The following is a 12047-nucleotide window of genomic DNA, read 5'->3' on the forward strand; positions in this document are numbered from 1 at the left end:
TCTTCTGATAATAAATGACATGACAGACTCAATGACCTGCTTAAAGAAGGACGCACAAATTGCGGTTATGGCTTCACATCCAAATGCCCATTTGTTTGTGTTTACGCCACAGGGGAATTAAGTGTTGTTGCTGACTAGTACTCTGTATCTATGGCGATATCGTTTTGCTTGACTAGAGTCCCCAGCCACAGCTGTCACAGTTATTTAGTGGCTCTGCGGTAACCTTGGAAACACCCTCCCCATTTCGACATACACACATGCATGTACACCGCCGTGTTTGCACAAAGCGAAATCCTGATAAACAGGTGACGTGCAGGCAATGTGTCGAATTCACACCAAGTGACGTGACAAAAGTAACATAATGTGTCAGAAAAGGGTATCAGGGGAGAAAGAGAGGAAATAGAAAGTGGGTGGGTACCACTGACAGGAACACTGAAGCAGAAGTCGCAGAGGACAGAAAAAAAGAGAGGAATTCAGGTCAGCATTGGGGGATTATGCATGCCAGACTGGGCATTTTGGTTCCACCTCTGGTCTGGATAGACTGCTGGGTGAGGGAAGGGCAACTGGATGACTGATGGCTGAAGAGAGGGGTGGCGAGCAGGGCAGAGGAGCAGCTAAGTAAGAAGACGATCAATTAGAATCGACTTTCATCATTCCTCAGCGGGAGCGGGCGAGTGAACACAAGGCAGTTGATTGGATCGAGGTCCCCTTTCAAAAATCACAGTCACATGATATAAAGTGCATGTCAAAGCCACAAGTGGCACTGTAACCCCTTACCGTAATGCAATTTTAGCCAAGAAAAAAAAATATTTGCTTGTTTACTATCTATCCATTCTTATAGAGACAAACTATCATTCGCACTCACATTCTCAACAATGGACAATTTGACGAGTCTTAAATGCACGTAACATGCTTGTTTTTCGAATGTGGGAGGAAGCAGCAGTACCGCCAGAAAACCCAAATACAGGGAAAACATGAAAATTCCACACAAGCTGCCCAGAGCCAAACATTGAACCCAGAACCCCTCAAATGTTAGGCAGACATGCTAACCACTATTCCACATGTATTTTATTGTGGCTGTATTGTGACCAGATGTTGCCTTTCCCTTGACATGTCTTATTTTCAATATCGTCCATTACGTCATTCGGTATGCATTCTCAATTGCGCTGTGACTCCCGGTTCTCTTGTGACCCGGGCTTCTTGCATGGATTATAAATGTAAAGACTGAATACTAGGTCTTGTACTCACGCTCTAAATCCCCATTTGCTATTCATGTTGGCAGCAACGAATGACTTCAGCATCAAAATCGAATCGTTACTCATTGTAATATTCCGACAAAAAGACGTCACTGTCCAATAAATGACAAATCCAATTTGATTATTTAAAAACTATCCATTAAACCGGAAAGAGAGGATGCTGCCGCGTTTCTCCCCGCGGGAAAGTGTTTTTTTTTTTTTTTTTTTTTAAATGGTTTACTTTAAGCGGGATCCCTTGCTGTACCATGGTCAAAAGTAGAACCCAGGTTGATACCCTAAAATGCGTAAGGGCCTTTTCACGCTGCACTTGCTCAGTGTGAAAGGCCCGCGTATCAAAGCGCAATGACAAAGACAACGGGGTTGCGGCTAGCCCATATTTGGAAATGGTGACATAACAGTCGGGAGGCTTTTCCCGCTGAGTGGACTGCAACTCGGCAATATGCATTTGTCATTGTTGGAAAAGAAAGTCCTAACTGCTTATTTTGAAGAGGAGGAGTAGGTGACGCAGCAGCAAAAAAAAAAAAAAAAAAAGGGAATGGGAATATCCCATAATAATTTCACGGCAGCATCTCAGAGTTAAAACTTGTTCTTGAGATTTCTATTGACTGGAAGAGCGCTTCGAAGTGTATTTCAGACTGAGGAAGGAGCTTTGAAAGGGAGTTTAAAAGCCTCCCGCAGAGATATCTTGGTATGTCATTTTTCTCCTGGCCCAAAGATCGGCTAGTGGGACACCACAATTATTATGCCTTCCTTGATGCCCCCTAGCTGTTTACAGGACAAGTCCGCCTAAATAGCACTCAGAAATCACTCCGCCAGCCCCGCTCACACTGGAGGAGCTTTTTAACGTCACCGTGTCAGTGCTCCCGAAAAGAACATATTTCTGAGCGTCGGACGCTCAGCGTCACGTCAAAACGCGCTGCCACAACCTTCTCTCATTAATTCTGCCGCGGTTGTCGTCTGCCATGAACATCTTTGCAGCTCCTCGTGCGGCTATTGGACACTTCCTTCCGCGGAGATCATCGTCTCGGTTGAGACGGCTATGGCTATTTGCATCCGTGATCAATGATCAACTGCACGAACTACACTACTGTACAACTGCACATATGTGCAGAAATTGCGCAGGAAGTCAAAATGGCATCTGCCATAAACAAAGGCTAAACGTGAAATACTTTGTATTTTTTTTTAATTAATACAGCGTGGCAGCAGTTGCAGCTCTTCTCAGAATAAAGGAAGTGGTATCATATTCTAAGATTAGTTCTGATTCTGAGTCTCATTCAGTGATTGCTTTTCCACCCCCATTCGAATCCCAATTCGAGTCACCACCCATTCGTGAACAGCCCTACTTGATACTTACAGTCATTAATTGGTTACTGTTGTTGCAGTCATTGCCCAAGTTACATGTCAATCATTATAGACAACACCACTCTGTCTTTGTGCAGGCATTGGTTAGCCTACCCATCAATCATTACACGTATCAACAATTGAGCTGTTTGCACTTTATTGAATGAGATGGTTATACAAGTCAGAAACCAGCACATAAGTGGGTGCCAATTGACACACTTACTTTTTTCACATAGCTCCCTCTACTGGATCCGGCGGCTTCCAATTCAAGCAGACTGTGACATCGAAATAAAGCGAACAAATATTCCTCAATGCACACTTTCATCTAGATCTGCAACAACATTTTTACAGGTGCTTGATCCATGCACCACATCTCTGCTGTCCTTGCATGGTTTTGCCAAGTAATGGACAGACCAACCTACCGACTGTCTGACTACGGGCAAATCAAGGAGAATCACTCGTGTGGACGCACTCACTCACATGTGTAATGTTAATAAAATAATGTACAAATAAGATCAAATCAGCTCAAATATGGAAGACGCTGAAAGCCATTCACAAGGGTTTTTCTAAAGGCCAGTTTTCAGTAACCTAAAACTGAGTATGCTGTGGACTAAAGTCCGCAACATACATTTTTAAAAATACCCATGCTTGTGCAGACATGGTCTTAGGCAAAGTGTTGACAGGTAGTGCCAAGTTGGGGATGTTATACTCTGGATGGGATCCCAAATGAAAGACTACAACTGACATTTGCTAAAGTGAAAGATAACTATAGACGCTCCAAGACCACTAAATGTTAAGTTTAAACAAGTCTAAATTTAATGGTTTGATTTCCGTCCTTAAAATACCAGGCAGGCTTAGGTTATAACTTGTGATTCCTGGAATGACTTCATGTTTCCTCTTGTCAAGCAGGTCTTAGCGTTAAGAATGTCATGTTTATGGATGTTTTATAGATGAGAAAGAATAGATTTATCCAAGAAACAATGTCAGAGGTGTCAAAATACAAAAGTATAGCAATGTGCTGCGTGCTAGAGGCAGGTTTACCTTGGCCAGGACAGGAAACTCGACGTCTTTATATAACCAAATAGGTTCCAAAAAGCTTAGGGGCTGACAGGCAGGCAAAAAAAAAAAAAAAAAAAAGCAGGAAGAGGAAAGAAGAAGATCAGAGGACAAATGATTAGAAGCCAAGAAGAAGAAACGGTGACTTCACTTCAAGACTTTTGGGAAAGTGAAAATAAACTCAAAATGTACAAATCCCACAAGTAAAGGCGACAAGCTGCACCAATGAAACCAATCATGCAAAGACGGGATTTGTTAATACCTAAAATAGACCAGCCAACTTTGTAGAACAGACATCGGACAGTGTATTATCTGATAGCTACCTAGCATTCATTCATTCATGCATTTATGGTGCCAATCTGTTGTACTATTTGGAATTCGACATACATAGTTGGAAGGTACGTATATGCCTCTTAAGCCGCACAATACTAGCAAATTGCCATTATGCAAGACATGAGATCAGTGTCTGTATGTTTTGCTTTTTATTGGCAAAACTATAACGCTGGCTTACACATTGTCACTTAGCAAAGTTAAGGCACAGTGTTTTGTCGTTTATATGTTTTACAGTAGCTGACTTCTTTTTGCACAATTTGCTTTCACGCTCGGCACTGAGGCGGCTAGGTAGACGAGTGGTTAGCACCTGTGCCTCACATCTCTGTGTGTCGTTTGCATAGTCTACCCAGGGTTTTCTCTGGGTAGGTCCGGTTCCTCCCACATCACTAAAATATTCTTCTGAGGTTAATTGAAGACTCAAAATTGTCCATAGGTGTGAGTGATTGTTTGTCTATATGTGCCCTACGATTGACTAGCGACCAGTCCAGGGCGCACCCTGCTTCTCGCCCAATGTCAGGACAGACTCCAGCTCATCCACGACCCTAATGTGCTATAAAAGCGATGAATTTGTCACTGAAATAAAGACCCTGTTTTAATTGTTTTTGCATTTTCATCTACTGTTAATTGCCTGTACAGTTAATAAAGGGTTCATAATGCTAGCAGTTTAAACCTAGAACTGATTTATTTATTTTCTGTGATTATTAAACTGAGTCACTTATTGTGTAATGGTAAATTTGACTGAATTCGGTAAAGGCAGCGTAGATTCAGTTCCCGCTTATTGGTTGTGTGAATGTGACTGTGAACAGTCACCTGTTTTATATGTACCTAGTGATTAACTGGTGACCAGTCTAGGGTGTAGTCCGCCTTTTGCCCAAAGTCAACTGGGATAGGCTCAATTTCCCCATGGCCCTAAACAAGAAAAGCAGTAAATAAAATGTATAGAAGGATGCATGGATTTTCTACAGCAAAATATGAAAAAGTGGGATGTCAAACAATCTCCCGTAACAGATTGTGTCTAGCCCCAGAGATTCCATTGTTTTCTAATGCAAAGGTGTACTGAAGTGCGTTTCTTTATTTATAGAAACAGCAATGAAACGGGTGTTTGGTACCAAAACATTGCTGTATAGCAACAGAGTCACAGATAACTTGCTAGTCTGTTTTTGGCTCCAAAGACTCTGCAAATTTAACATCACACTTCGAAGATTCCACTCGCTACCTCCAGCCAAGTGTCAAGGTAGCACAGTCACACACACAGACACACACTCCTGATAAGCACTACGGGCCCCATACTTACTAGACAAATGCATCAGTACTGACTTGCACGTACACAACGGTGCAAACCCCTGCTGCGCTTGTAAAAAAAAAAAAAAAAAAATCTGCACTGCTCTCAGAAATTCCACCAACAGATCCCACCCTATGTGGTCGCACACATACATGCGCGCCCACACAATTAATGTGAAATCACATCCATCTCCTAGTCCCGGAGCCCCTCCCACCTGCTCCCCATTACAAATAGCTGAGGTTTGCAATCTCTCCTCGTGGCCTAGCCCAGTGTTTTTTTTTACATGTCTTTTTGTGTGCTGCTCTCACCCTCGTGCAAGCCATAAAACTGCCCATCGCGAGCGCTGGTTCTCAGCGGGGGGTTGATCGCATGTGGACCGTGCATTCCAAACTCATTGGTTGTGAAGGGATTAAGAGCGAGGTGAGATCCTCCGATTATCACTTTTATGGCAGCTGTGCTTCACCACCCTCATGAACCGGAAGGAAGCGAGCTGGGGTTCCAACTCGCGAGCGCCTGCTGAGCCGCAGAGAGTCCTCAAAGTCAACAGCCTTAAGTGGATCGTTTCCTTGCAAATTCAAGCTCCGTCCCAGTGTGAGCACTGAGGATTTCCTTGATAAACATTGACCGAGAGGCAGGCCGTTAAGATACCGTTTGGCCTCTGTGAAGTCACAGCAGGCCCAGTATTGAATTCAGGACAGTAGACGGACAAGAGGAATATTATAGAGAGCCACTGTATACAGGTACTGTTTGTGAGCAATGAATCGTGAAACAGGCTCTGTGACAGGGAAGGTCGCCTGTCAGTAGTTTTTTGTTTCTCGTTGCAACAAGTCGACCTTTTCTCCACAGGAGGCTTTGAAGCTCATGCAAGACCTTGATGAACCTTTGCTCCCAATGTTACCACACTCGTTTGGCTTGTTTGCAGATGTTCACGGTTCACACAAACTGCATCGGTTCTGGCTGGTCATGCTCCTGCATTCCTCTATACATGTGATCCGATCAAGTCACCCATTGTCCCCAGCGCTCCTTCATGAGGACTTCTCACAGACAAAGCTGCGGCTGAGAAGCTGAGAAGCTGAGAAACAAATCCCCTATTGATAAGGCCACCAAAATAGGACACTGCATTGTGTAACACTGTAGCTCCTTTGTGGACATGATGCACTGACATTTGACTTATGATGTCCTGATGGGAAAATAAAATGTGTGTTTCAAGTTGGGAACATTGTAAGATAGTGAAGGACTGCAGTGCATTGAAGAACTAATAATGATAGTACAGTGGCATGTTCAGTTCATCGGAATTTAAATAAGTCAATATTTTCGCACTTGCAGGGTAAAGAGTTTTGAATACATTTTGTATGATTGTCTGTCACTATCTAGCATTCAGAAAACACAGTTTCCAAGCGTAAACGTTTTCCTTTGATGGAAAAAAAAAAAGAGATGATCAAATTAGCTTATATCCTTGAGCAACAAGTTAATTTAACTGTCCGATTCCAACAACCAACATCGTTAAGTTCACTATTCATTCTATGAGTAAATAAATTACTTTGATTGGAATGATTAGAATATATATATATATATATATATATATATATATATGCGACTCTTGCTACACTGTTGTATTCTCTATATACCTACAAGGAACTCAACGTAATTTTGGCTCATTCATTGACTGACAATTACGATAGCATTGCTCAGTGAGACTTTTTGAAAACAGAAAGTCGAACAAGCAATCCGTATTTAAAAAAAACAATATGAAAATGCAAGCACAGGTTTCACAAGTTGAATATTTCATTTGGTTATGCAAGAAGGAAATCAAACAAAAATAAGATATACCTGTATATACGTTTTACTAAATAAAGTACATTACTTATGTGAAAATAAAAACCCTGACAATAAGAGGTCATGGGTGTTTGTTATTTTCATATCAGCAGGCAGTCACAGCTCTTCGGCCTGTAAATGACGCAGCCACGGCTGAGTGGTGTAAGCGAGCACGATTCAATGCATGAAGACGCTGAGAGTTGTCAATAAAGGGACCGCTTGTTCAGCCGGGCCCGACATCTGACTTGAGAAGGACGTGGTCGACGAGCGCTGATGCACACGGTCACAAGTCACCAGGGTCCATCCTTATCTTTGCTCGCCTCTCACTTTCCATTCCAAGGAGTTATTTCAGGGCCATAAGGATATTAATTTAGGATGGCGAGAGGTAAATGACATTATTTCCCAGTGGACTGTAATTAATCAATGCTTTATTATTCTTTCATTAATGAAAGAAAATGGGAAGTTTTCACTGAGGGAATTATGAAAAGAAAGTGCTTCTGCTTGGGTTTGACATATTGATCTGTCCATCATTAAAAAACACTGAGCATTGACAGAACATATGATAGGAGTCACTGTCAATCGTAACCTTACATACTCAAGCTTGTTTGCGCATTACGTACGTTATTTATAATAACGTATGGCTTGATGAATGAGCTCCTGTGGTTTTGCTTTCAATCTCCTTTTTGAGCTGACCGAAGCATTTTAAATTAGTGTATTTTTTGACAACAATGAAGTAAATACTGGATTCTTTCTTGGTGTGTTATTTTTTTATTATTTATTATTTATGTTTCTAAAAGGGACGTTGTTAGAAATGTAAAATTTGCAGGAGAAGTGTTGCTACTTTGGTTGTGATGTGTAACCAACTACCATACATGAAAACTGTAACACCGTTTGTTTTTGTTTTTCTTAAACTACCGTAATTTCTCGTGTATAATGCGCACCCATGTATAATACACACCCCCAAAGTTGACCTCAAAAGAATGGAAAACCCTTCAACCTATGTGTAATGCATTTTTACAATGCATGATTTTGCTTCTCCCCGTATTATCTGTATTTTGTTAGTTTTTTTTCAAAGAATTATTCTGAAGTTAAGCGCTTTATTTGAACACGTAATCCTTTTTTTAATTTACTTGCTCTTATTTTGAAATTCACAGCCCTACTTTTATGTAGTAAATTAGAAAACACACAGTTGTGCTCATATGTTTGATTACCCAGGCAGAATTAAGATGGGTACAATTCTTTAAAGAAAACACGAAGCACCAGGCGAAACACAGTTAATTTTAAACGGTCAAGCATTTCAGAAAACCATTATCATTAAACAAAACATAACCATAAAGAAATGAATGATGGTTGTTTTTCAGTTATCAGTCATATTAAAAAACAACAACAACAATATTTCACAAATTCTGCCAGGATATGTAAACTTATGAGCACAACTGTACGTATATGCAGTTATACGTAGCCACTGTCATATTGGAATGAAAGTGGAGGCTACTCTTTTTTTATAACCACTAGGTGGCGGTGGCATTTTGGAATGAAAGTGTACAGCTTTTTCATAACCACTAGATGGGGGCATACATTTATAAAATGTGTACGTTTTTTTTCCATTTGCCCGCTTACCTATGTATAATGCACACTATTGACTTGGCAATTTTTTTGGGGGGGGGGGGGGGGGGGGAATGTGCATTATACACAAGAAATTATGATATGTTATATTACATGGGGCGACACGGTGGACGACTGGTTAGAGCGTCAGCCTCACAGATTTGAGGACCGGGGTTCAACCCCCGGCCCCGCCTGTGTGGAGTTTGCATGTTCTCCCCGTGCCTGCGTGGGTTTTCTCCGGGCACTCCGGTTTCCTCCCACATCCCAAAAACATGCATGAATTGGAGACTCTAAATTGCCCGTAGGTGTGACTGTGAGTGCGAATGGTTGTTTGTTTGTATGTGCCCTGCGATTGGCTGGCAGCCAGTTCAGGGTGTACCCCGCCTCCTGCTCGATGATAGCTGGGATAGGCTCCAGCGCGCCCGCGACCCTTGTGAGGAGAAGCGGCTCAGAAAATGGATGGATGGATGGATATATTACATGGTTCAGGTAAAGCTGGGTACGGACACAGTTTTTAACATCTTAATCGATTTTTAAAATGTGATAGACAGCTCAGGATAATGAGAAAAATCAGTATGTGCGATCTTACTACTCTTATATGTGTGGCGTACTTGAGATGACCAACACACAACAATATCTCCTCCAAATCAGATGTTTTCCGTAGTACCGTAGGACTGACCTGTCAGAGGCAACATGGTGCCCATGACATCCGGATGTAGGGGTTGAATGACATCCGATGACAGTCGAGTCGACGTCGACTGATTAATGACGTCATTGTTTTTTTTCTCAACTTTACACCAATGTAAGAAAAATAATAATAATGCTAAAATAAATAAATATTGTTGTGCGCTCACACCTTCTCCCTCACTCACACACTGTCTGGTTGCAAGACGCACCCCACCCCTGTCACGTTTATCCAATCACATACAGTTCTGATACCGTCAGAATTTATACACCTCTAACAACAATTCATGAAACACAAAAGGATCGCTACTTGCTACGGTATATAAGAATAGTATGAAGTTTAAAATAAAACAAAAGAGGAGGTAACGGTTTTCAACAACGTATTTTAGCAAACCTTCAGTTGTGTTACAGGGAATATGCCTTTCTTTGAGAGTCCCTGAATGTATCAGGGGGTGGTCCTAGCCGGAGCAGTGCGCAGACACACGTACACAACCTGCGAGTGAGTTAAAAACAGGAGTACAATCTTTCTTTGATACATTAAGCGTTCATCTTGACAATCAAAAAGTTGTTAATCGACCATGGCTTGCCTCCATGTCATTGTGTAAGCAAACCCCACAGTATATTGTGAGGTCGTTTGAGAATTATACAGCTCGTCAAATAACATTAGCTTTAGCCTTTTCCGTGTCCAAAACACGTGACTGGCGAGTGGTGATTATTCGACTGCAAGCTGTTAGTGCGCAGTGGCGAAGTCGATGCGCCGATTAGTTGCCTAATTGGTTCAAACCTTCTCCAGATTGCTGGAAAATACAACAAAGAAGAAATGGTAGTAGTGGTCGAAGAAGAAAAAAAATAGCTCGCCTAACTGGTAATATATTGTTGTTGCAATTTCTCATTGTCATTTTTATTGTGGCAAATGACTTGTGAGACACATTATACAAAGAGTCAACACAAACAGTCGCTCTTCTATTTGAGTCCAGAAACAGTGCAAGCTTCCTGATTGGCTAATGCTCCATTTCATGTAATAATCACACAGTCCGTGGCTCGGCCAAAGTTGATGTTTGCCAGATGCATCAAGATTTGCCATTGTAAACTAAATATTGAACAGGTTTAACAGTTATGATTGCCGGTGCCGACTGTGTTCTCAGCAAATCAGGGAGGAGAAAATCAATTTTAACACACCCCGCACCACAATATAATCCATCCATCCATCCATTTTCTGAGCCGCTTCTCCTCCCAAGGGTCGCGGGAGTGCTAGGACCTATCCCAGGCGGGGTACACCCTGAACTGGTTGCCAGCCAATCGCAGGGCACATACAAACAAACAACCATCCGCACTCACATTCACACCTACGGGCAATTTAGAGTTTTCAAGTTAACGTACCATGCACGTTTTGGGGATGTGGGAGGAAACCGGAGTGCCCGGAGAAAACCCACGCAGGCACGGGGGGAACATGCAAACTCCACACAGGCTGGGCCGGGGATTGAACCCCGGTCCTCAGAACTGTGAGGCAGACACTCTAACCAGTCGTTCACCGTGCCGCCCACAAGATAATCACTCAGGATATTTTTTTAGAGACATCTGACAATCAACAACCTATCTTTGCTGACTTTAATTAGAAGGAAGGGTAAATGGTCAAATTCGGGACGATTATCGGCATGTGTGTAAAGTAATCCCCCAATATCCACTGGGGCTAGGAATAGATTATTTCCGCAAACTGTGAAAAACTGTGAATAATTGATGCTGCCCCATAAATATGTAGAATTGCGTATATTAAAAGTGTAAATGGTAAATTACCAGAAAATATGACCCCAGAACAGTTTAATATCATTTTAAACTCATGTAACAACATGAATCTTCAAAATGAAATGGATTACATATGATTTGAGAAAAAAATGCACCGGAAGTGTACATACAGTACATGCGGTGAAGACTCTCTGTAACCTCCACTAACAACCCAGGCCAAACTGTCTCTCAGGTAAGATGTATCGCTTCACACCAATTACGGTAGCACTTTAGCATTTTGACAGGGCTATGACGGCATCTTTCGGGACTTTCTGAACGAGCACAAAAATGAGGGATTACTGTACCTTGCTTCAAGACGATCTTTTTTTTCACGTTTGTATTTTTAGGCTCCAAAATGCTGCTGTCGTGTAAATGTCTAGCTAAAACGACACCATTTTTTTCTGTTTTCAGTTCAAACATTCCTGTGTAAACCGGCCTTTGGGTGCAGGAGTTATGAAACACACATTAAATGGGAGGCTACAAGCTAAGAGTTTGGTGCCGATAAAAGCCATGGGATCAGTTGGTCTCTGTATGAGTGCACCAGCGTACCAGGCACCCAATCTCATCCACCTCCCCTGGGGAAATCTCTCTTTCACTCCATCTTTCCTCACCTATTTGTCTTAAAGCCAGTCACTTTGTAATTCTGGTCATTGTCATGGATGCCCCCTCCCCGCAATCGAGTATTGAACAAGCTCCATTCCTCAATGCTTTACTTCCCTGGCGCTTGTGATCAAATTAGACTTGCCGCAAGTCACGGGAGGAGCAAAGAAAGACTTAAGTCTGAGCACACATAACAAACAGGCAACGCCCTTCAACTGACATTGGCTTTCTCAATATCTTGCGGCTTATGTAACGGGAAGACAATGGTGGGTGTCTCACTCTGAAATGATGCA

The 12047-nt window shown here is 42.1% G+C and overlaps 1 protein-coding gene across 5 annotated transcripts in view; it reads left to right on the forward strand.

Moving 5' to 3' along the window:
* Nucleotides 1–12047, forward strand: part of ctps1b (CTP synthase 1b) — a 112020-nt gene that overhangs the window by 58270 nt on the left and 41703 nt on the right. The gene's annotated exons all lie outside the window — the stretch shown is intronic.

The sequence above is a fragment of the Phycodurus eques genome, chromosome 4 (assembly GCF_024500275.1).
Source record: "Phycodurus eques isolate BA_2022a chromosome 4, UOR_Pequ_1.1, whole genome shotgun sequence".
NCBI lineage: Eukaryota > Metazoa > Chordata > Actinopteri > Syngnathiformes > Syngnathidae > Phycodurus > Phycodurus eques.